We start from the raw sequence: 24,809 nt of genomic DNA, 5'->3' as shown, positions 1-24,809 counted from the left end.
ATGTTTCTTAAACCATGCAATAGTACCTACCCAAACCGCCTCCTCCACAACCTATTGCATACTCTCACCACCCTCTGTGTAAAAGAATTTAGGCATCCAACATTGTAACAGGCCAATTGGGCTGCCCAATTTACACCCTACAACCCAGTATATTTGAAGTCTGGGAGGAAACTGGAGCACCTGGAGGAAACCCACACACACGGGAGAATGTACAGATTCCTTACAGACAGCGTCAAATTTGAACTGGTCCACTGATGCTGTGTAATACCCTTGCACTGACTGCTACGCAAACCTTGTTACGATATCACAAAATTGTTAAAAAGGGAAGTACAATAGGAGAGAGCAGGACGGCAGCGTTCTTGATGCCGTTTTCCTCTGCAGACAGTGCCAGGCCTAATAAACATTCCCAGTATTTTGTCTTTCATTTCTGGCAACAGGCCTGTCAACTCCTCCAGGAAGGTAAAGGCAGAGAAAGCACCGGTTGTTCCAGGTGCCTGAAGGTTCAAGGAAGGACATGCCACCGGTGCTGGGATGGACGGGAGGTGGAGATGGAAACGGAACGCTGAGTTTGGTGTCGGTCCAGAGCAAGGGGGTGGGGTCAGGCCCGAAGTTGACGCATCCTTGAAGGCGACACCGTGCCAAAGAAAGACATCGGGGCCTTTGTTGACGAAAGCCACAAGGACAACGGAGGCAAGTTAGACCGAGTCATCAGGGGGCACTGGTGACAGGGAGTGAAGTCAAATTCCAGGCATCTGCCTTTGGAACAATCGTGGCGCCTTGGAGAGGCGCAGAGGTCGTTTACAGGAACTTTGCCAGGAACGGGGGACACCAGATACATGTTGAGACTGGAGACACCGAGCACGTCGCCTTTCAACAGAGACGGCAAAGGGAAGTGAACTTAATCCAGAAGCAAAATGTTAAAAGGAGACAAAATACATTTTTTTTGACACTGTGTGAAGAGCGACTCACTGCTCCCAAATGTTTCCCAACCAGAGACGAGAGATTAAACACGGCACAGAGAGCGTATCGGATAGCACGATGCCGTAGCAGTACCAGTGACTGGGCCTTGAATTGGACGCTACCTGTAGGAGTTTGTATGTCTTCCTGTGTCTGCGTGGGTTTCCTCTCACACTGCAAAATGTACAGGAGTTTAGGTTAATTAGGTATCATTGGGTAGCACGGGCTCGTGGGCTGGAAGGGTGTGTTACCGTGCTGCATGTCTACATTTAAAATTTAAATTTAAACCAAGGTGGTCAGGAGTTGGGTCTAGTGAGGAAGGGGGAAGAGGTGGACAGGGAAGGAGGAGCAAAGTGCGAAGGGGTGGGGGAAGTGAATTGGGGCAGCCTGTTTTTGGCTGGTTCGGCAGGATGGGAAGAGACGGAGGTTGGAGGTGTTGAGGAAGGAGGGAGGGGGTTGAAGGAGGATGACTCCTTGGCACCCACAAGCTCCATCACAAATCCCATGCAAAGAAAGCAGTGCCTGGCCTCTCCACCATCATTCTCCTCCTCCCTCTTCACTCAGCTAATTCCCTATAAAGGTTTGCCTCACCTAAACGCACGCAAGCTGCTCCATGCTTGGCAGCTATGCAGCCAATACTTTACACGTCCATGCCTTAATATAGTTGACAAACTTGTATCTGTTACTAACTTTGTCCTTTCCTTATTTGTGGTGCCTGAAGAAGCATGAGATACTTGGAGTCAGGAGGGGTCTGGTGTCAGATTATTGCCACCACAGGGAAAGTTCTAGAACAATTAGGGCGGCATGGTTGCTGTGGCAGTTAGCGCAACGCCTTTACAGCGCCAGCGATCGGGACAAGGGTTTGAATCCCGCGCTGTCCGTAAGGAGTTGGTACGTTCTCCCCGTGTCTGTGTGGGATTTCTCTGGGAGCTCCAGTTTTCTGCATCATTCAAACCGTACCGGAGGTGTAGGTTAATGGGGTGTAAATTGGGCGGCACGGACTCGTCGGCCGAAATGGCCTGTTGCTGTGCTATATGTCTAAACTTTTAATACAAAAGTCACCGCTGCTGTCAATGGCATGTCCCATCAACCGTCTTCAGCCACAGGCACCCCCCGACCTCTGTTGTCAGTGACAGGAGAGGGGCAGAGAAGGGGGGGAAGGGACAGTGAAAGGGAGGAAAGCGTAGTGAAGTGCAGGGAGAGGCAGCCGAGGAAATCCATGCTAGCCCAGGGGTTGACCTGAGGCTGAGCTTCTCGCTCAAAGAGCCTCTCTCTCTCCCTCCCTCCTTCTCTCCCCCTCTCCTCCCACCTGCTTTCACTTCCCCCTCCCTCCCTCTCCTCCCCACCACCCCCTTCCCCTCTCTGCTTTCTTTGAACATCCCAGGACCTCCTCCCCACACTCTATCAGCACTGCACCAGAACAAAGTTGAGCCAAATTACATCCTCCCAAACCTCACCTCCTGATCTGGAACTGCAGAGGATCAACAGGGCAGGGAGATGGCTCAGCCTACCGTGCCCAGACCAATCTCGAGCACATGGCCAAGTGCCATCTAAATACTTCTTCGATGTTGAGACAAACCAGAAAGTCTGCAGATGCTGGGGTCGAGTGCATGCTGGAAAAACTCAGCAGGTCATGCAGTATCCGTAGGGAGTAAAAGGCAATCAATGTTTTAGCCCTGAGTTGTTTGTCATGAATCTGGAGAGTCAGGTGGATGCAGGTGGCTTCTTTCTTCTCTACCCAACCAGTTGACAATATCGACCTTAAATTTCCACCAACCCCCTCCCCGAGTCTCTCCCTTTACCCGAAGCCTCAGTCTCCTTCCAGCTTCCAACCCCCTTCCCTCCCCTCTCCCATCAGAGAGGTTCCACACTCCTGGCTGCCTTTAAGGTCCCATGGATGCTGTGTAACCTGCTGACTGTCTCCAACACCTTTGTGCATGGCACTGGACTAAGAGAACTGTTTCGGTTGTTGAGGGGGAAGGGGACAGAAAGCAGATGTTCAGGAACTGGAAGAAAAGTGTCTGAGGGTTCCATCAACATCTGGTGGGGGGGGGGAGCCGCATCTCCTGAAGGACATTTCTGGAATGGAATGCCTCAGGCAGAACAGATGGGGAAAGTGAGAAGAGAATGGTGAACTTCCAAGACAGAATCAGGTCCTTCTGGCCCATGAGCCCATGCCGCCCAATAACACCCCCAGTGTCATCAAGGTCACTCGGGGGAGGGGGGGGTCAAAGAGATCCAAAGAAGGAAGAGGGGACAATGCCTTACCTGTTGGCCTCCTCCTCCCCTCCCGCTCCCCCTTCCCCCTGTCTTCATCCCAGCATCTACCTGCTTTCCCTGATTCCTGAGAAAAGGGCTCAGGCCCGAAACATTGGTTCCCTTTACTCTCTGTGGATGCTACATGACCTTCATGGACTCCTTTCACTGCCCTTCCTCCCAGAACCTGGCCATCCTCTCCAGAAAAAAAAATTACTTCCCCCCCAATTCCCCCTCATCTTCCCAACATTACTTGACCTGGATTGTGAAGGTTGAAACACCACCCTGGTAGAAAGGGACTGAAGAACCACACAGGCAGAGCGGCTGTCAGTGACTTGAGATGAGGAACCCACGCAGTTGCACCTCCTGGGCACCGCAGTCAAGGAACTCACACCAGTCACCAGCGGACTGCAGGAGACTGGCTGAAGGGGTATCAGGTATCAGAACAGAGGGAGTTGAGGGCTTCCTGGTCGAGTCGGAGGCTCGGATCTGGAGCTCAGGTTGCCAATGGTTTAGACTGCTGCTGCGGGAGGTGAATCCACGGACACTCCGTAACTCTGTGGGGACTCTATTTTGCTTCTCTTTCTCTGACTATAAGGAGCACTGGGAAATTCCTGCTGATGGCAAATCTTTTTTTATATATATATACAGCTGCTGTGTTTCGGGAAATTATTCCTAAATTCCCAGAACGCAGTCTGTATAAAATAATCGGAACAGAAATAAGTGTCTCATTTTACCTGCAGCACCCCTGGACATTATTGCAGACAGTCTGCAGTTGAAACTGAACTGTCCACATTCCATAAGATATAGCAGTAGAAATAGGCTATTTGGTCCATCAAGTCTGCCCTGCCATTCATTCATGAGCTGATCCATTTCCTCACTCAGCCCCACTCTCCCCATAACTTTTGATGCCCTTCATGAACCTATCAATCTTTCTCTTAAATATACCCATTGATCTGGCCTCCAAAACGTCCGTGGCAACAAATTCCACAAATTTACAACACTCTGGCTGAAGAAGCTCCTCTGCATCTCTGATCTAAGCTATCGCCCTTCAATCCTGAAGTTGTGCCCTCTTGTCCTGGACTCTCCCACCGTGGGAAACAGCCTTTCTGCATCCACTCTGTCTGTGCCTTCCAACAAATTTCAATGAGGTCCCCCCTTATTCTCCTAAATTCCAATAAGAGTTGTCAAACGCTCCTCATGTGATAACCATTTCATAACTAGAATCATCCTAGTGAACCTCCTTTGAACCCTCTCCAACATCAGCACATTCTTCCTTAAATGAGGAAAAAACTGCTCACAATTCTCCACATCACATTCCTGTCACAAGAGGTCAAGAGTAAAGGTTCTTCAATGACCTGATCTTGGACAAGCACGGTCAGGAAAGCACACCAACACCTCGACTCTCTTGGAAGTTCAGCACATCGCCCTTGTCGTTCAACAACTTCTATAGGTGCAGCATCAGAAGTACACTTGCGTGGGCCAGGAACGTCCGGCCCATCCAACAACTGCCGGGAACCCGAGGTCCCTGCTCTTGGCCGGGAGCCCAACATCCCCACTCCTGCCGGGAACGCAGCTTCAGGAACAGCTGCTCCACCTCCACCATCAGACCATCAACAACAAACTCAATCAGGGACTCATTTAAGGACTCTGACTTGTGCAGTTTATTGATTTTTTAAAATTCTCTCTGTATTGCACAGTTTGTTTACATTTTGCGACCTGTTTTCCATTCTTTATTTGTTTAAATGTGTACCTTATGTGCACATTTTTTTGCACGATCAATAAGTGGTAATTCGGCCTCGTCCGCAGGAGGAAGAATCTCAGGGTGGTAGGTATGTACTCTGACAATAAATCTGAAATCTGAGGTGAGGAGCCATCACTTGGGCCGAGATCTCTGGACACCTGGAGGACAAAGCCTTTGGTAGAAACAATGTTGTCGCAACATTTCCACACGTGAAGCTGACAGAGAAGAGGTCGGGTTTACTGTGCAGGGGGTTACATCATTCACTAAAAATACTGCATGGTCAGCATTGGAGGTTCTGGCTCAACTGTTCATTTGCCAATTCCACCTTCACGATTCAGCCTCCTTCTAATGAAATGCATCAGTGACAATGAATTAAGAAACAGTTCTATATAAGGTGCAAACAGCAAGTGCCAAAAATCTTGGATCCTAAGTGTTCTTAAAAGGCAAGGCATAAGAGCCAATAAATTCCGTGAGACCAATACAGCATCAGAAACTTGTCTTAATCCAACACAACCTGTCAGATTGCCCAAGACTTGGGACAGGAAGCAGGCAGTAGAAGGGAGCCACGGTGATGTTCCCACTCCATCGGCCTCGGAGGTGGGGCCAAAGGAGAAAGATCGCACCGTCCTCTTTCAACTCAGCCAGGCCCAAGTTTGGGCCATCCTTTGGGATAGTGCTGCAACTCAGCCAGAAAATTCACATCACAGCATCTAGAAAATCATCTTGGGTCAACGTGAAGCTCAGAATGGAGCTGACGAGCAGCTAGAAATGCAATTTACAGTGAAACCTCGATAGAACGCGATTCGTCAATCCGCGGAATCGCTTATAGCGTGGGTGTCTGTGGACCCCAAACATTGATTTTAGGATGGCAGGCTAACAGCCACAAACTCGAAAATGGACTCTTATTGACATACAATATGTGTATGTTAATATGTGGAGTTTAAAGGTCTTATTATAGGGTTTGAGTCACAGTATTTTGTTTTCCTGCTTCCTGGATCATGAGTCGGCTGTAACACGGTATGAAATCTTGGAGCCCAACTACCGCGTTCTAACGAGGTTTTACTGTACTTCAAACCCATGCACAAGATACGAGGAGGAATATTATTCCCAAACTACAAAAGGGTTTACTTTTCTATAAGGTAAACTGTTCAAACAATACGCCAAAGCCACAATACACCCCCAGATAGAAGGACACATTCTGAAACCAACAGAACAGCTGTTGGGATGGATGGTGGGAACAGGACATAGAAGTTTTTTTAAATTTTTTTATTTTTCACACTATGAACCAGATTAACCAAATAAACACAAACATTTCCCTCTTGAATATACACAGTCATTTTCTCCCCTTTTTCCCCCCTCCCTTCCCTCCCTCCTTCCCATCCCCCCTCCCTATCCACTCAACGTTCAACATATACAATACAATAAACCCATTAAACATAGAAGTTTGAAGTAACTGTAATTCTAGTTGCCTTGCAGACCCATTCGTAGCTTCACATTGACCCAGAACAATTTCTTTTGACTGTAAATCAATACCTCCCTTCACTATCCATCATCCAAAAGTTACAAGCACTGCATTAGTTTACAATTCAAGCTATTCATACAACCCATGGGTTGCAAAATTGAAGCATGATTATCTCCGCTGATACCATCAAACTCTTGGGGCCAACCGTTCTCGGAAACCCTCCAAAGTGCCTGTGGACACAGAGTGCTCCTTCTCCAGAAATACACGGGTACAAGGTGTTCTCAGAAGAGGGGCAGGCAGTCAGGCTGAGCTGAACCCTCGACTGCCCGCTGCCTGGACCCATGGATGGGGATTGGAAATAATTATAGTTGGCTCAGTTAGCATAGGATTTAGTGCAACGCTGTTACAGTGTCAACGACCCAGGTTTGAATTCACCATTGTCTGTAAGGAGTTGTCCCCGTGTCTGCATGTATTTCCTCCCGCGTTGAGAGGTCAAAGATTTAGAGGGGCTTTTTTTTACTCAGAGGGTGGTCTGTATCGGGAATGAGATGCCAGAGGAAACTAACTTCACAATACCAACACGTGCAGAGTCATACATGGTTCATGGAAACAGGTTCTTCGTCCCAATGCCCATACTGTCCCATCTACACGAGTCCCACACAGAATACTACAACACAGGAACCAGCCCTTCGGCCCATCTCGACAACGCAAATTAATATTGCACACCAATCCCTTGAGGCACACCACAAGTCACAGGCCCTCAGTCAGAGGCCTCCACTACCACTGTCTGGCTTCTCCCACAAACATAGTGTCTAATCTAATTTACTACAACATCCTGGATACCAGGTGACTGAACCTTCTTGACCATCCTCTCTTGTGGGACCTGAAGCCTTACGAACGTCCATGTAGACAAATTCCAATTCCTTCCTTCAACTTTCCTGGTAACTGCCATATTCTTCCCACATTCTCCTGAATCCCCCGCTCCCCCATCAAACTGTAAAACTCAACTACACACCAGGGGTCAGTTAATGTCCCAACCCACATACGGGATATGCGAGGGTATCCCTGTAAACCCAGTGAAACACAAAGGACTGCTGGAGAAACTCAGCAGGTCACACGGTGTACATTATACAGCAAAGATAAAAATACATCACCAACGTTTTAGGCTTGAGTCCTTCATCAAGATGTGAGCAAAATGTAGACAAGAACCTGAATAAAATGGTGGGGTGGAGCATAGGTCCACAGACAGGAGGTCATAGCTGGTTATGGAAGGGAGGGCTTGAGGGACTTGCAGGGGTGGAGGGGGGGAAGTGGGAAAGCCAGAGGTGGGAAGGGGGCAAGGAAGCTGAGGGCTGGGGAGGCCAGAGGATGAAGATGGCAGGCAGGGGAGGTCAGTGTTGGGGGAGATAGAAGTGTTGGGAGGGCCAAGGAAGTGGGAGCTCAAAGGAGTGGATGTGGGATGAGTGAGGAGAGGGGTAAGGGGATAGAGAAGGAGTGATGGGGGTAATGGGGAGGAAGGGGGAAGAGATGAGCCTGGGGTATCCAAGGTGCCCCCCCCATCCTATCCATGGATCCATCCAAATGTTCCTTAAACATTGCAATAGTACCTGCCTCAACCACATTCTCTGGCAGCCCATTCCATACACCTACTGTGTTTTATAAAATGTTCCCATTAAATCTCTACCCCCTCACCTTAAGCCCATGTCCTCTGGTTACTGATTCTCCGACTCTAGCAAAAGACATTTGGTGCCACAGATAATGGAAACTGACCCTTTGCCCTAATCCTACCCAAGACCATGCTATTCTTCCCTCATTCTCCTGAATCCCCCCTCCCCCACCAAACTGTAACACTCAGCTACACACCAGGGGTTAGTTAATGTCCCAACCCACATATGGGATATGTGAGAGAAACCCATGCGGTCACAAGGAGAAGGTGCAAACTCCATAGAGTGTCTGATCTCAGGACCGATCCAGCACTTGAGAGCACTGGGAGTGGCTCTACCCACTGTGCCACCTTGCCACCTGAGGAATATTCGAAGATACAGAAGATGACAAAGCCTGGGTTTGAGGTGAACGGGAAAGTCTGCAGATGGTGGGGTCGAGTACAATAAACAAACATGCTGGAGAAACTCAGCAGGTCAGGCAGCGTCCAGAGGGAGTAAAGGGTAACCAATGTTTCGGGCCTGGACCCTTCGCCAGGTATAATCAAAAATCAGACCTGACTAAAAATGTGGGGGGAGTGGTTCGAGGAGGGAGGAAGGGGCAGGAGAACAGAGTGACAGGTAAGAGGTGACAGATGGATGCAGGGAGAAAGTTGAGGTGATGGGGAGAGGAGGAAATGGCAGGAGGGACTGATGGTTGGTGTGGACATGATGGGGCAGAGGGATGTCTGAGTCTGCGGTCAAACTACAGCATACAGGAAGTAATCCCTGTCTGTGAAGCCCGGGGAAAAGCACCTACAGTGCACTGTGCAAAGGCCTGTTCATCCAGCTGTTGAGCTGGTCTCAGTTCCACTGTAAAAACCTGACACAGTCAGTGAGTACAGGGCACCGCATCTGCACCATGAGCCGACTGTGCACGGCAAGGCTGCTCCAACACAACCTGGTGCCCGCAGGCTGAGGCCTCAGCACACCCTTCACCGAGGTCCTGGCCGGCATCTCCCCCCCTTCGGACCAGCCTGGACTGGAAATGCCACCAGCCACGATGTTGACCCAAGCTCTGGGGCTCGTCCAATACAAACCCCTTTAAATTAGCTGCAAATAAACAGGTCAAAGCCAAACTTGAGATCACCAAAGAGCAGGCACAGGTGTCACACACTGACAGGAAAGATTAAAAACACACCACATACCAGCAAAACCCAAAGGCCAGTCTCCAGTGTGCTTGAGGGCTTGGAACAGCTGTACCGACATCTGGCAGCTGAAAATCCAAGCTTATTGGCTCAAAAGAAAGTCAGGCTGGGGGCTGAGGGAGCGGAAAGATGAGAACTGCTTTTACACAAAGCTGGCTGAAGGTGAGGCAAAAACCTTTGAAGAGAGATTTGATGTGTTTTTTAAACAGATATAACCATTGGCTGAGGGTTAGAAGTGAGTGGGATAGAGGAGAGATCGTTCAAAGGGCTGAAAATCTGGAGGTGTTGCTGTGGACCTGGGAGAGTGGAGATACAGAGCTGCTCCATAGGGTCCTACTGCCCAGTCGTGATGCCAACTGCTTCGTACAGGTTGTAAAAGGTGCAACGGTGTGTGTTTTAAAATCCTGCAACCTCAGAAGTCTGTGCCCAAGATGGCAATACCCACCCCTGCAGTTCAGAAGAATCTTGGGAGATGACTCTACAGGACAGTGATCAAGGCAGGGGCTCACACAGGCTATGGGTTGTAACAACTTGCGGTCAAAGGACTCACATGGGCTGCTGGCGACTGGCTCATGGGAGCCAGGGGTATCAGAACCTTGATTCAAGATGGTTCGCAGGGCAAGAAGGGCTTACAAAGACCCTCAGGTGCTGAAAGCTTCCAGATCATATTGGAGGTTTGGATCTGGAGCTCGAGCTGTTGATATGAACAGGACTCTGTGCAGGTGAAGAGACTGCACGGGCGCTGGAGGAAAATCCACGGACACCCAGTGTCTCTAAGGGATTCTCGTTTGCTTCTCTTTCTCCTATTGTTAGGGGTGCCAGCAATGCTCACAACGACTCCTTGTTTGCCTCACGGTAGGCAAAAGTTAAAGTATATGATGAATATTACATTCTGATAACATTACATGACAATAAGAGGAACCTTTGAACCCTGATTTTGTCAAGATGGGGTAGGAGGCTCCTCTCCGATGTGATGGATCTGATAAATCACTTGGTTTCTGTCTGTGCAGATGATTTAACACTAACCCTGCCATCCAGACGTCATCCTTCTCTTTCTCTCCAGCCCAACTCACAGACTCTACTCAAGTGCTGTGGAGAAGGTGATCATGGCATGTGAGAAAATATCATTCTAATTTGGCAGAGGTACAAACGTTAACATGAACTTCTCTCTGGGCAATTTCATCCACTCTCAATGCCTTTGTTGGCTGGCACCAGATTTAATGCCCATGGGACCACCCCAACTGCCATGAGTCCCAGGCTGCCAGAGTCTGATTGAGAACGTCATCAAAGTTAGAACATAGCCCACGTAGCAGGCTGGTGGAGGAGGGAAAGCCACATGGGATTCCCAGCGGGTTAGATCCAGCACAGACGGTGATCGGAGGCAGAGGGTAGTGGTGGATAGAGGTTTTTCTGACTGGAAGCCTGTAACCAGTGGATTGGTGCAAGGACCACTGTCGACTGTATGATGAGTGCATTAATGACGGCATCATTAATAGGGTCATGGAAACAGACAACTCCTCCATGGTCCTGTGAAGTCAATCACGTTTGCTTGCCTTCGCCCACATCCCGCTCGACCTTTCTTCTCCATGCCCCTGCCTAAATGCCTTTTAAATGTTAAATTGCGCCCAGTTCCTAAGGTCACTCATTCCTTGGACCCACCACCTTCTGTGTGCAATGTTGTACTGATCTACATATACCTACCAAAAATAGAACAAAACCCTCCCAACCTCATAACCCTCTATTACTCTCTTTCTCTCTCACCTATGTGCCTGTCTCTTTAATGCCCCTATTGTTCCGGCCTCCAGCACCATCCAGGCATTCCAGGCACCAACCACTCTGTGTAAAAAAAATCACCCCAGATATCTCCCCTAAATTTTCCTCCCTTCACTTTGTACACACGTCCTCTAGTGTTTGTTGCTCCCACCCTGGGAAACAGGGCCTTTTTTTTATTCAAGATCCAAAGTTATTTTATTTTCATGTCCTAAGACAGAAAATATATTAGATAAAATTTCCTTTATTCTACCATAAGGCAGACAAAGATTTGCTCTCAGCAAAAATTGCAGTCAGGGAAAGAGAAGCAAAAGAGATATCCCCATGGATTAATCTCCAGCCTCCGCAGCCACATAGCCTTCAGCTGGTGCTGGAATGGCATTGCCCTAACCGTGCCGCCTTTCTCGCCATTACCATGCCAGTGACCCGAGTGCGAATCTGTAACGGTTTCGTTTTGTAAGAAGCTTGTCCGTTCTCCCGGTGTCTACATGGGTTTCCTCCCACTCTTCAAAACGTACGGGGCTTGTAGGTTAATTGGGGTACTTGGGCAGCATGGGCTCATGGGCCGGAAGGGCCTGTTATTGTGCTGTATGTCTAAATTTAAATTTAAGCTGAAAGTACATCATCCCACACTTGTGTGAGGCAAAGGGCCTGTCTATACTACCTAACTCTATGATTCAACCACAGTGGACCCAGCACCGATCCCTGTGATGCATCATAGGTAAGAGGCCTCTGAGTAACAACCCAGTGGCCAGTTGCACTGTGTGCACCAAAACACGACAGACACCGGGGGACAAATGAAGGCAGCTGGTTTACATACCTGATACATCCATTGCTTGTCATATCTATTAACCATCTGGATGTAAACACAGGTGGCTTGCATCAGACTCTAAAATTGGTGATATCGTGGACAAAGTTAAGGTTATCTGGGATCATGATTAACAGAGTTAGTGAGTCAAGGAATAGCAGATGGAGTTTACTTCAGGTGATGCATTTGGCCAGTCAAATGAGGTGAGGAACCCACACAGGTTGTGGGTTGCTGGTGAATGCAGTTAAAGGACTCATCCCAGGCTGCGGGCTGATGGAAACTGGCTTGAGACTGGCTGAAGGGGTTCCAGGTATCGGAACCAAGAGGGTGCCAAGAGCGCTGAGGGCTTCCTGATGGTGTCGGAGGTTTGGGTCTAGAGCTCGGGTTGAGGGTTTGGACTGAAGGCGGAGCAGCTGCAGAGCCTGTGGGAGCGCTATAGACGTTCAGTTACTTTGCTTCTCTTTGTCTGACTGTAAGGGGCGCCCAGCAATTTCTGCTGATGGCGAATCTTTGTCTGCCTTACGGTAGACTAAAGGAAATTTTGAGAAATATTACATTTTCTGTTTGATTACATGACAATAAAAGAATCTTGAAACCAGGGCAGGACATTCAGTGGTAGGGCCCTGGTGAACACTGTTCCCTAGACATCCCTGTTTGACAAGTACACAGGTCCCTGAAAGTGGCGACACAGGTAGACAAATTGGAAAACTCACTCCAAACTGTCGTTCCAAGTGAAGCAACACTTCATTTGTGAATCTGTGGGAGTCATCTACATCAGAGACTGGACGCAGATTGTTGCGTTGAGCACCTTGGCTCTGACTGTTGCAATTGCAAGAACCTCCCAGTGTTTCAATTCTACACGCCATTGCCACACTGGCATGCCTATCCATGGCCTCGAGCGCGGCCAAACCCAGCCGACCCGCAAAATGAAGAAACAACACCTTATAATCCATCTCCAATCTGACAGCATAAACACCAACCTCCAGTTTAGTGTAGCCCCTTCCCCCCCCCACCCCCCCTGCTTTGCTTATCTCTGACCACATTCTTCTTTCTCTTTTCTCTCCCCACCCTCACTACCTGGTCGTCCCCCACACTTTCTTTCCTCCAGCTTTCCCATCCTCTTCTATCCTTGAATTCTATCATTCTCAGCCCTCTGTCTCCACTCCCATCACCTCTCACCTTTTTATCTCCCCACCCCCCCCACATGTATCCACCCATCAGCTGCCAGTGTGGGCCTCCAACCCTCGTATTCGCCAGGTTCCTGCTGTTCCTGGGGCAGGATTCCAGCCCAAAATGCTGACTGCCTTTCTGCCTGAACCACCGAGTTCCTCCGGCACTGTGTTGAGAAGAACGCGTTTGGCACACTCATGAGTCCTGTCCCCATTTTCGGAGCTGGAGCCCCATGTTACAGATGGTCACAACATAGGCGTTCAGCATGCAGTTCATATGCAAAACAAGATTTGTAAAGTCATTATCAGGACTGAAAGGCTTGAGATACAAAGAGGACAGCCTTCCTTGGAGGGGTGGGATATAGAGGTGTACAAAATTATAGTCTTTTTCCCAGGATAGGAGAGTCCAAAACTACAGGTTACAGGTTAGAAATGAGAGGGGAAACAACTCAAAAGGGATCTGAACAACACCTTTTTTAAAAATTTAATGAGACAGGTAAAAAAGCCCTTCTAGCCCATGGAACCCATCCTGCACAATCACAGCTACAGGGCCCTCCATAATGTTTGGGACAAAGACACCTTTTCCTTTATTTGTCCCTGTAATTAAAGAGCACATTCCAGATTTTATTCAAAGTTATTTATGCACATTTTGCTTTGACCATGTAGAAATTACAGCCTTTTTTTTTTTACACATAGTTCCCCCATTTCAAGGCACCATAATGTTTGAGACATTTAGTTTCATAGGTGTCTGTGAGTACTCAGGTATGTTTAATTGCTTTATTAACTGATCTTCTCTTTCTCTTTGGCTTGGCTTCGTGGATGAAGATTTATGGAGGGGTAACGTCCACGTCAGCTGCAGGCTTGTTTGTGGCTGACAAGTCCGATGCGGGACAGGCAGGCACAGTTGCAGCGGTTGCAGGGGAAAATTGGTGGGTTGGGTTTTTCCTCCTTTGACTTTTGTCAGTGAGGTGGGCTCTGCGGTCTTCTTCAAAGGAGGTTGCTGCCCGCCGAACTGTGAGGCGCCAAGATGCACGGTTGGAGGCGAGATCAGCCCACTGGCGGTGGTCAATGGGGCAGGCACCAAGAGATTTCTTTAAGCAGTCCTTGTACCTCTTCTTTGGTGCACCTCTGTCTTGGTGGCCAGTGGAGAGCTTGCCATAGAACACGATCTTGGGAAGGCGACGGTCCTCCATTCTGGAGACGTGACCCACCCAGCGCAGCTGGGTCTTCAGCAGCATGGATTTGATGCTTGCGGACTCTGCCAGCTCGAGTACTTCGATGTTGGTGATGAAGTCATTCCAATGAATGTTGACCATGGGGACAATTCTGAAAGGGTTATTTAACACCTTCCTGTTTTGCGGAAACTGCCAAAATGTTTGGCCTGGAAGTCAGCCTGAAGAAAACTGTGGTCCTCCATCAGCCAGCTCTCCACCATGACCACCAGCTCCCCCACATCTCCATCGGGCACACAGAACTCAAAACGGTCAACCAGTTTATCTACCTCGGCTGCACCATTTCATCTGATGCAAGGATTGACAAAGAGATAGACAACAGACTCGCCAAGGCAAATAGCGCCTTTGGAAGATTACACAAAAGAGTCTGGAAAAACAACCACCTGAAGAAACACACAAAGACCAGCGTATACAGAGCCGTTGTCATACCCACGCTCCTGTTCGGCTCCGAATCATGGGTCCTCTACCGGCATCACCTACGGCTCCTAGAAAGCTTCCATCAGCGCTGTCTCCGCTCCATCCTCAACATTCACTGGAATGACTTCATCACCAGCATCGAAGTACTCGAGCTGGCAGAGTCCGCAAGCAGCGAATCCATGCTGCTGAAGACCCAACTGCGCTGAGTGGGTCACGTCACCAGAATGGAGGACCGTCGCCTTCCCAAGATCGTGTTCTATGGCAAGCTCTCCACTGGCCACCAACACAGAGGTGCACCCAAAAAGAGACACAAGGACTGCCTAAAGAAATCTCTTGGTGCCTGCCCCATTGACCCCCGCCAGTGGGCTGATCTCGCCTCCAACCGTGCATCTTGGCGCCTCATAGTTCGGCGGGCAGCAACCTCCTTTGAAGAAGACCGCAGAGCCCACCTCACTGACAAAAGAGGAAAAACCCAACACCTAACCCCAACCAACCAATTTTCCCTTGCAACCGCTGCAACCGTGCCTGCCTGTCCCGCTTCGGTCTTGTCAGTCACCAACGAGCCTGCAGCAGACGTGGACATCACCCCTCCACAAATCTTCGTCCGCGAAGCCAAGCCAAAGAAAAGAAAGAAATTTAACACTGGCCTGTGACACATTCAGGGTCACCGCAGGTGCTAATTAATACATGCATTTTAAAAATGTATGCTTAGCTTCACAACTGCCGATAAAATTCTTTGTTTCAGCGTTGCTAAAAATACGTGTTATTTTTAACAGCCTCTCATGCTTTATCACAGCGAGAAATGCATTGACTCTAATGAAGCAACAGTGGACCTTCTCCACAAGAGGTTCCAGCACAACTACAACATCTCTCCTCTGTTCAGCAGTCACTCCCCAATCTGGAGAAGTGTGAGGTGATGCCTTCTGGAAGGTGAAACTTGAAGGCAGAATTCGTGGTTATTGATCGGATACTTAACAGTGTGGAAGAACACAGGGACATTGGGCTCCAAATCCATAGATCTTTCAAGGTTGCTGTGTAGTTGTTAGGATAGTTAAGAAGGCCGAAGGGATGCTGGGCTTCGTTAGTCGGGGGATTGAGTTCTGGAGTAGAGATCATGTTGCAACTCTGCAAATCATTACAGGAAGGATGTGGAAGCTATGGAGAGCGTGCAGATGAAATTTACTAGGATGTTTCCTCGATTGGAAATATATCGTATGACGCCAGGTTTAGCAGAGCTGGATAGGACTTTGATCTTTGGAGCGTAGAAGGATGAGAGATGACTTCATAGAGGTCGACAAGATTATGAGAGGCATAGACAAGGAGGACAGCCAGCACCTTTTTTCCTAGAGTGGGAGTAGCAAACAACAGAGGTCATCTGTGCAGACTGAAGCGAGGAAGATTGAGGGAAGACATCAGGGCGATGTTATTTTTTTTTTTTTTACACAGAGAGTTGTGGGTGCCTGGAATGGTGGGTGGAGGAGGCTGGAACAATAGACAGGCACATGGAGAAAAAAAATAGGTTACGAGGTCGGGAGGATTCAGTTTAATTTTCGGTACACATAGGTCAGGACGATATCCTGGGCTGAAGGGCCTGTACGGTGCTGGAATGTTCTATGTTCCAACACCATACACAAAGGGCTTGAAAATTATCATTCTGGTTCCAAAATGGTAGATTCAGTAGAGAAGGAAAGTTGCCGAGAATCAGGTGTCAAATTCGGTAGAAACAAGCTCCATCTGTTGGCACAGCTCATTGGAAATAGACCATGAGACATAGTAGTAGAAATAGGTCATTCAGCCCATAGAGTCGGCCCCACCATTTAATCATGACCTGATCCATTTCCCCACTCAGCCCCACTGCCCGGCCTTCTCCCCATAACCTTTGATGCCCTGGCTAATCAAGAACCTATCAATCTCTGCCTTAAATACACCCAATGACCTGGTCACCACAACCACCTGCGACAACAAATTCCATAGATTTACCATCCTCTGGCTGAAGAAATTCCTCAGCATCTCTGTTCTAAGTGGACGCCTTCCAAAATTCAGAATGTTTCAGTGAGATCCTCCCTCATTTTCCTAAATTCCAGTGACTAGGACATCAAACGCTCCTCATGTGATAACCCTTTAATGACCAGAATCATCCTGCTCTGAACCTTCTTCATAATCAGTACATCCTTTCTTTAATGAGGTGCCCAAAACAGCTCACAATACCCAGTGAGTAATGACAGAGTCCCGATCTCATTGCAATAACCACACCTGAACCGCTTTTCCCCAGGAAACAATCGCACAAGGTTCGTTCAGCTGGCTCTCTCCTAAAACAAACGAAATCTGGGAGTTCAGATGGCACCAACTCCAAAGGTTGGGCGTCCAAGTCTCACCAGAGCACTGAGCACTTCAACGTCTGATGATGAGCCAGGGCTTCTCTTTTTGGAACAATGAGAGGTGACCTAATAGAGATAAATCAGATTCGAAGGGCTATAGGGCGAAGAGCCGGCCGGTTTTTTTCCCCTGGGGCAACAGTAGCAAACTGGTTCAGGTGAGTGGAGGAAAGTTTTGGAGACAGGTCAGAACAAGTATTTTCTTTACACAGAGAGTAGTGAGGACACTTAAATGACTCAGACGGGCACATGGATGTGAGAAAAATGGATTGTTATGGACCGTGAGGGAGGGAAGAATTGTTAGGGAGGAGGTTCACTTCATGGACTAAAGGGTCTGTACTGTGATGGAATGTTCTGTGTTCCCACATTTTAGTGTAGTACCTACAGTGCACTGCACTGACAGAGATGCTGGCTCCCAGATAATAACCCCAAGTCATCTGGCTGCGGGGCAAGCATTAAGGATCCTACTTCCGCTGGTCCGAAGAGATGCAGACTTCCCTCCTCAGCATTTCAGCCAACCTTTATCCCTCAGCCACGACCACTCAAACCAATTACACAAATCACTGAGTGCGGGAGCTGGCGATGGACCAGCATTTCCAACTCCAGTGACTGCTGCAGATCAATCGATGGCTGCAAAATGTTTGTGGCTGCTTTCCCTTCCTCTTGGCTCACGGTATTTGCCTGTTGGTGACTGATGATCAAGGTTTGAGCCACGCATTTAATGCTGCCCTGCATCAAGCATTTGGATCTGATTGGTGGGTTCAGGCACATGTGGCGAAGATACATCTGACATACGAGACGTGTTCACACCGGTCTGGTACTGACACCGGCCCAGTACCGACACCAGCTCCAACATCAGCCCTGACCCAGTACCGACAACAGTCCAGTACCAACAATGGCCCAGTACTGACACCAGACCCAATACATTTACCCAGCGCTGTCCAAAAACAACGGCTCGATCATTCTCAGCTCAAACTGCCACAGGATGCTGCGTCTTCCCCTATCCCCCACCCACAATCACCTACCCCACCCCTGTGCCAAACTATAAAGTGTTGTCTTAAAAAACCAGCCTCTATCCTCAAGGACCCCCTCCCAGGTCATGCCCTCTTCACTCTGCTACCATCGGAGCTAAAGACGAGCACACAGCGGCACAAGGACGGCTTCTTCCCCTCCGCCATCAGATTCCTGAATAATCAATTAACCAAAGACACGGCCTCACTTTTGGTGCATTGTAATATTTATTTATTTATTATTGTTGTTGTAAGATGGTTATAATATGAATGTTTCCACCGTGATACTGCTACAAAGCACCAAATTTCATGACTTGTTATCACAGTAAATTTTGATTCTGACCTGCACCCATTCCACATCTCTCCATACCTCTCCCATCCATGTACCTGTCCAGATTTCTTAAATATCAAAATTGAGCTCCCTCATTCACCGTCTCAGCTGGCAGCTCGTTCCACACTCCCATCACTCTCTGTGTGAAGTTCCCTCTCATGTTCCCCTTAAACTTTTTCCTTTTCATCCTTAACCCATGTCCTCTGGTTTGTATCTCACCCACCCTCAGTGGAAAAAGCCGATCTACATTTACTCTGTCTATCACCCTCAGAATTTTAAAAACCTCTATCAAATCTCCCCTCATTCTCTACGGTCCAGAGAATAAAGCCCCAACCTGTTTAACCTTTCCCTGTAACTCAGCACCTCAAGTCCCGACAATGAACTCTGAGTAACAACTGCATCATTGGAACATGAAACAACACAAGAATCTTTCAGATAAATCAGACTGGGTAAAGAGCAGCCTCCAGCTTGGAACCCCACAGAGGTGTCGAGGAGGAACGGCCACACTCACTTGTTTACAGCTGAGCTCCAGGTCAGCCACTGTGATCAAACCCACACAGTTCTCATCAGTCTGGCACAGGGTTCTGGTGGGAAAACAGGGACGATGTTGTCCGAGAGACTTCGTCCCGACAAATTAAAAAATGCCTTGACCTGGAGTGTGGGAATGTGGAAATCACCACCACAGGGAGCGTTTGAGGTAATCGCCGCAGGAAGGGGATGTTTGGCTGCGGGAGTGGCAGAAGGCAAGTGATCCACTTCTGCTCGATTATTTCCACGTAATCCTCATTAAAGCTGACGGGATGATATCAGCAAGAACATCTGCCCATCAGTTAATCTCGCAGAGACCTGCAGCCTCTCATACTGAGATGTGGGGGCAAGCGGGAACAGAAGGCCACACCCACCCCCCACCACCCCCAGCCTTCTGCATGTGATCATGCCTGATCCAAGCTGACCTCAGCTCCTCATCCCTGCCCCTTGCATGACCCTCTGTTGCTCACTCTTTCAAATATTTATCCATCTCCTCTCTAAATCCATCTATTTAATGTTTTAAATGATGCAGCATCGGAGAAGGCCTTCCAGCCCAATTACACTCCTGCACGGCTGTGCAATGTGGGACGAAACTGGAACACCCGGAGGAAACCCACGCAGGTCACAGGGAGAACGTACAAACTCCTTGGAGACAGTGGGGGATTCGAGCCCAGATCACTGGCACTGTAAAAGCACTGCAATAACCGCTATGCAAAGTTGCTGCCCAATCTGGTCTCCTCCATTTTCAGAATCCTATTCTGGGTGGCCGCCATTTGCCACTGGGGTTCCACAGGGGTCCCTTCTTTTTATGTTGTACATTAATGGTTTAGACAATGGAATAAATGGCTTTGTGGCTAAATGTGCAGGTGATACAAAGGTAGTTGGAGGAGCAGCTAGTATTGAAGAAACTCGGAGGATGCAGAAGGACTAAAGACAGATTAGGAGAATGGGCAAATGAAATATAATGTCAGAAAGTGTACGGTCGTGCACCTCGGAGGCAAAAATAAATGGACAGACTGTTTTCTAAATGGGGAGCAAACAAAGTTCCCGGGTGCAAAGGGACCTGGGAATCCTCGTGCAGAATGACCTGAAGGTCATCTTGCAGGTTGAGTCATTAGTAAAGAAGGCAAATACCAGAAGGTAAAGAACGCTGGCGTTCGTTTCAAGAGGAATAAAATCTAAGAGCAGGGATGTGATGTTGAGGCTTTATAAGGCACTGGTGTGACCTGACTTAGAACCATAGAACATTACAGCATAGAAAACAGGCCATTTGGCCCTTAATCATTCTGTTAATCCCAATGACCTGCTCCCATTCCATAACCCTCCAGACCTCTCCCATCCATGTAGCTGTCCAATTTATTCTTAAAACTTAGTGAGCCTGCATTTACCACGTCAGATGGTAGCTCGCTCCACACTCCCACCACTCTCAATGTCAAAACATTTCCCATAATGTTCCCCCTCAACCTTTCCCCTTTCATGCTATCCTTTTACTCTTAACATATTCGTAGAAACCCTTCGAGTTTACCTTCACATTATTTGCCAAAATACTGTGAGCAGTTTTGGACTCCTCATTTAAGAAAGGATGTGCTGACATTAGACAGGGTTCAGTGGAGGTTCACTGAGATGATTCCAGGTATGAAAGGGTTATCATATGAAAAGTGTTTGACAGCTCTTGGCTTGAACTCTTGGGAATTTAGGTGAATGAGGGGGGATCTCATTGAAACATTTCAAATGCTGAAAGGCATGAACAAGTAGATGTCGAAAGGTTGCTTCCCTCGGTGGGAGAGTCTATGACAAGAGGGCACAACTTCAGATTTGAAAGGCATCCGCTTAGAACAGAGTAGGAATTTCTTCAGTCAGAGGGTGGTAAATCTGTGGAATTTGTTGCTACAGGCGGTTGTGGGAGCCAGGACATTGGGTGTATTTAAGGCAGGTTCTTGAATAGCCAGGGCATCAAATGTTATGGGGAGAAGGCCGGGCAGTGGGGCTGAGTGGGAAAATGGATCAGCTCATAATTAAATGGTGGGGCAGACGCGATGGGCTGAATAACCTATTTCTGCTTCTATGTCTTATGATCTTTATGGGGGACAGAGTTCGCTAGTGCTTTTCCTCCCTCTGGCAGAAGGGGTTTCTCAATAGCCAGCCCCCTGTTTTGTAGTCCGATTCCTTTCCTCGGTATCACAGCTACTTAAACAACAGAGAGAATCTCAGACAGACACAGGCAGAAGGGAATAGAAGAAAACCTCACCCACTCAGCAGGGAATGTTGCTCTTGTTTCTTTGTTCTGTGATTACAGCTGGAAGAGAAGAGATAGTGAGTGATTAGTGGATGCCTTAAAACATTTAAGTTATTCCACATCAAATCCTCAGTGTCTCTCCAAAACCTAATGGCATTGCCTTCCAAGACACAACTGGAAGTTAACCAATCCCACCCAGCAGATCTATCCCATGCCGGATGCACTCTCTCCTCCCTCCTACCACTGGGGAAAAGGTCCCAGATTGGGAAAGCGTGCACCAACTGGCTTAAATATATTTCTTTCCCGCAGCCACCGGGCTCCTGAATGAACCCCACAAAGTGCTGCCCTTGCCTGGCGCTAAATGATGTGAAACGCAAAATTCTTCCGACTGGAACCAACATTGCAGGCCTGACAAAGAGTCTTAGCTTGATGAAGGGCTCAGATGTGAATGTTGGTTATATATCTTTGCCTCCTCTAGATGCTGCAGGACCTGCTGAGGTCCTCCAGGACTTTTGTGTACTTGGTGCTAAATGAGCTTCCTTTTAATTGTGACTCTACATCCCATTAATTGTGCTCTTTACACAGCTGTAAGAGCCCTAGTTATAACCTAGTCGCAGAAGAAGCCTTCTTGCTTCACTGGATACAATGTGACATCTAAACTTAACATTAAGCGAGGACACGAACAGAGGCTGATGCAGGGACAGCGGAACTGGTGGGCCCGACCTTTCCTCTTCCACGGCTGCGCTCCTTACTTGTGTTGCTCACGCACTCACGTATTCAGTTGTGTCGAGTCTGCTGCAACGTGACTGTACAGGCATCATCAGCCCAATGCCGGGCAATGCCCAACAAGGTGCATGTCGTGCCACAGAGCAGCACCACAAACAATCCAGTTGGGTGGGTTGGCTGCCGATGAAGGGAGCCCGTCATACGTGCCCAGAACTGGTGGACAAGCACCAACCTTCTTGCCAGATGCACAGGTATGCCTTACATTCATTCATAAGCTACTCTCACCAATAAAATGGTGTTAATTTACAAAAATTCTCTGGACAAGTCCTGGAGGATTGGAAGACGGTGGGTATCATGCCACTATGCAAGGCAAGGGACTATAGACCAGTGAATTTAACATCTGGAGTTGGGAAAATGCTTGAAGCTTCCATTAAAGAAGAAATAGTGAGGCATCTAGAGCAAAATGGACCCATCAGGCAGACGCAGCCTAGATTCAGCAAAAGCAGGTCCCGTTTGACACACGTACTGGAGTAGTTTGGGGATATAACGAGCGCGGTAGATAGAGGAAAGCAGATGGGCATTGTTTACCTGGATTTCCAAAAGGTAAGGATGTATGGAGCTGAGGCGATGTATTAGCAGGGGTAGAGGACTGATTAACCAATAGAAGGCAGAGAGTTGGGGCATAGGGGAGTTTTCCGGATGGCAATCAGAAGTGAGCAGGGTACGCAGGGGTCGGTGCTAGGCCCACAACTGTTCACAATATACATAGTCGATCTGGAAGAGGGGACGGAGTGTCGTGTATCAAAATTTGTAGATGACACGAAATTGAGTGGAAAAGCAAATTGTGCAGAGGATATGGAGAGTCTGCAGAGAGATATGGATAGGCTAAGTGAGTGGGCAAGGGTCTGGCAAATGTTGAACAATGTTGGTATATGTGAGGATAACCACTTTGGAAGGAAAAATGGAAGATCAGATTATTATTTAACTGGTAAGTGATTGCAGCATGCTGCTGTGCAAAAGGACTTGGGAGGGGTTGTGCATGAATCCCAAAAGGTTGGTTTGCAGGGGCAGCAGGTTATTAAGAAGGCCAATGGAATGTTGGCTTCATCGCTGGAGGGATGGAATTTAGGAGCATGGAGGTTCTGTTGCAACTGTGCAAGGTCCTGGTGAGGCCGCATCTGGAGAACTGTGTCCAGTTCTGGTCTCCTGACGTGAGGAAGGATGTACAGGCCTTGGCGGTGGTGCAGTGGGGGGGTCACCAGGATGATTCCAGAGATGAGGGCGTTAGACTACAAGGAGAGATTAGAGTTGTCTGGAACTTTACTCACTGGAATTTACAAGAATGAGAGGGGATCTTATAGAAATACATAAAATTATGAAAGGCATAGATAAGATAGAGGTAGGTAAGTTGTTCCCATTGGTGGGGGAGACTAGAACTAGGGGACATAGCCACAGATTTAGGATGGAGATGAGGAGGAACTGCTTTCCCCAGAAGGTGGGTGAAATTGAAGTAGTGGAGGCAACCTCAGTGAATATATTTAAGACAAGATTGGATAGTAGAGGAATCAAAGGATTATGGGGAAAAGGCAGATGGGTGGACATGAGCCTATCATTAGATCAGCCAAGATCACATTGAATGGTGGACCAGCTCCACGGACTGGATGGGCGACTCCTGCTCCTACTGTACAAGGCATTGGTGTGGCCAAATTTGGAGTACTGTGTACAGTTTTGGTCACCAAATTATAGGAAAGATATAAACAAAATAGAGAGAGTGCAGAGAAGGTTCACGAGAATGTTGACAGGATTTCAGGGTCTGAGTTACAGGGAAAGGTTGTGCAGACTGGGGCTTTTTTCTCTGGAGCGTAGAAGATTGAGAGGGGACTTGATAGAGGTGTTTAAGATTTTAAAAGGGACAGACAGAGTAAATGTGGATAGGCTTTTTCAATTAAGAAAGGGGGAGATTCAAACTAGAGCACATGGTTTAAGATTGAAGGGGGAAAATTATAAGGGGAACATGAGGGGAAATTTCTTTACGCAGAAGGTGGTGGGGATGTGGAATGAGCTTCCGGCAGACGTGGTCAAGGCGGGATCATTGGTTACATTTAAGGAAAGACTGGATAGGAGGGGACTAGAGGGGTATGGACCGGGTGCTGGTCAGTGGGACTAGGAGGGTGGGGATTTGCTACGGCATGGACTAGTAGGGCCGAACTGGCCTGTTCTGTGATATAAGTGGTTATATGGTTATATTTCTTATGTTCTTATGTGAAAGCCGTGGTGCAGTGTCATTTAACTCCATAAATCTGCAGCCGGGGAACTCCCATGTATCATCAACCCATTCTCTGCCTTCTATATGTAAGTACTCAGCACATGCTGCCCTGGCCTGTCAATTCTTCTCTGCGTCACCAAACTTAAATGGTTCTCTGCTATGGCCCACGAACTTTCCTGCAGGGAACTGATGTAAGAAGGACTGTAAGGTTTGAAGGGTAGAGCCAACATTTTCCACCAGAGACGGTAGATGCTGGATCAGCAAACAATCTACTGGAGGAACTCAGTGGGGGCAAGGTGCATCGGAGGGAGAAAACCAACAGGCGATGTTTGGGTCCAGCCACTGATGCTGTTCAATCTGCTGAGTTCCTCCAGTAGACTGGTTTTTGCTGAAGTCCACATCGTGACTTGGTGCAAGGAATGCAGATTCCAGTTGGGGCAAGGTTTGACAATTAGTACGGTGATTCTTTAAAAAAATTAGGCATATAGCAGGGAACCAGGCCATTCTGGCCCACGAGCCTATACTGCCCATACATTAATTAACAAGGGAGGGAGAAACCACAGAGAAAATCCACAAAGTACAAACTTGTTACAGAGCCTGGGTGGCTGGCGCTGTAACAGCGTGGCGCTAACCCTGCTGCCCCGTGAATAAAGAATAGACTTCAAGGCAGTCCT

At 48.2% G+C, this 24,809-nt stretch overlaps 1 protein-coding gene across 3 annotated transcripts in view; it reads right to left on the bottom strand.

The window, feature by feature from the left end:
* Positions 1 to 24,809, bottom strand: part of LOC138745673 (talin-2) — a 337,585-nt gene that overhangs the window by 237,428 nt on the left and 75,348 nt on the right. For 2 of the 3 annotated variants that reach the window (XM_069902933.1, XM_069902934.1), the window contains exon 2: positions 21,156 to 21,203. The gene's annotated coding sequence lies outside the window, so the exon portion shown is untranslated. Of the gene's footprint in view, positions 1 to 4,571; positions 4,740 to 21,155; positions 21,204 to 24,809 lie in introns of those variants that run through there. The other variant, XM_069902935.1, reaches the window with a different exon arrangement.

Source organism: Narcine bancroftii, chromosome 11 (genome assembly GCF_036971445.1).
Source record: "Narcine bancroftii isolate sNarBan1 chromosome 11, sNarBan1.hap1, whole genome shotgun sequence".
Taxonomy (NCBI): domain Eukaryota; kingdom Metazoa; phylum Chordata; class Chondrichthyes; order Torpediniformes; family Narcinidae; genus Narcine; species Narcine bancroftii.
This window is presented reverse-complemented; position numbering and strand designations above follow the sequence as displayed.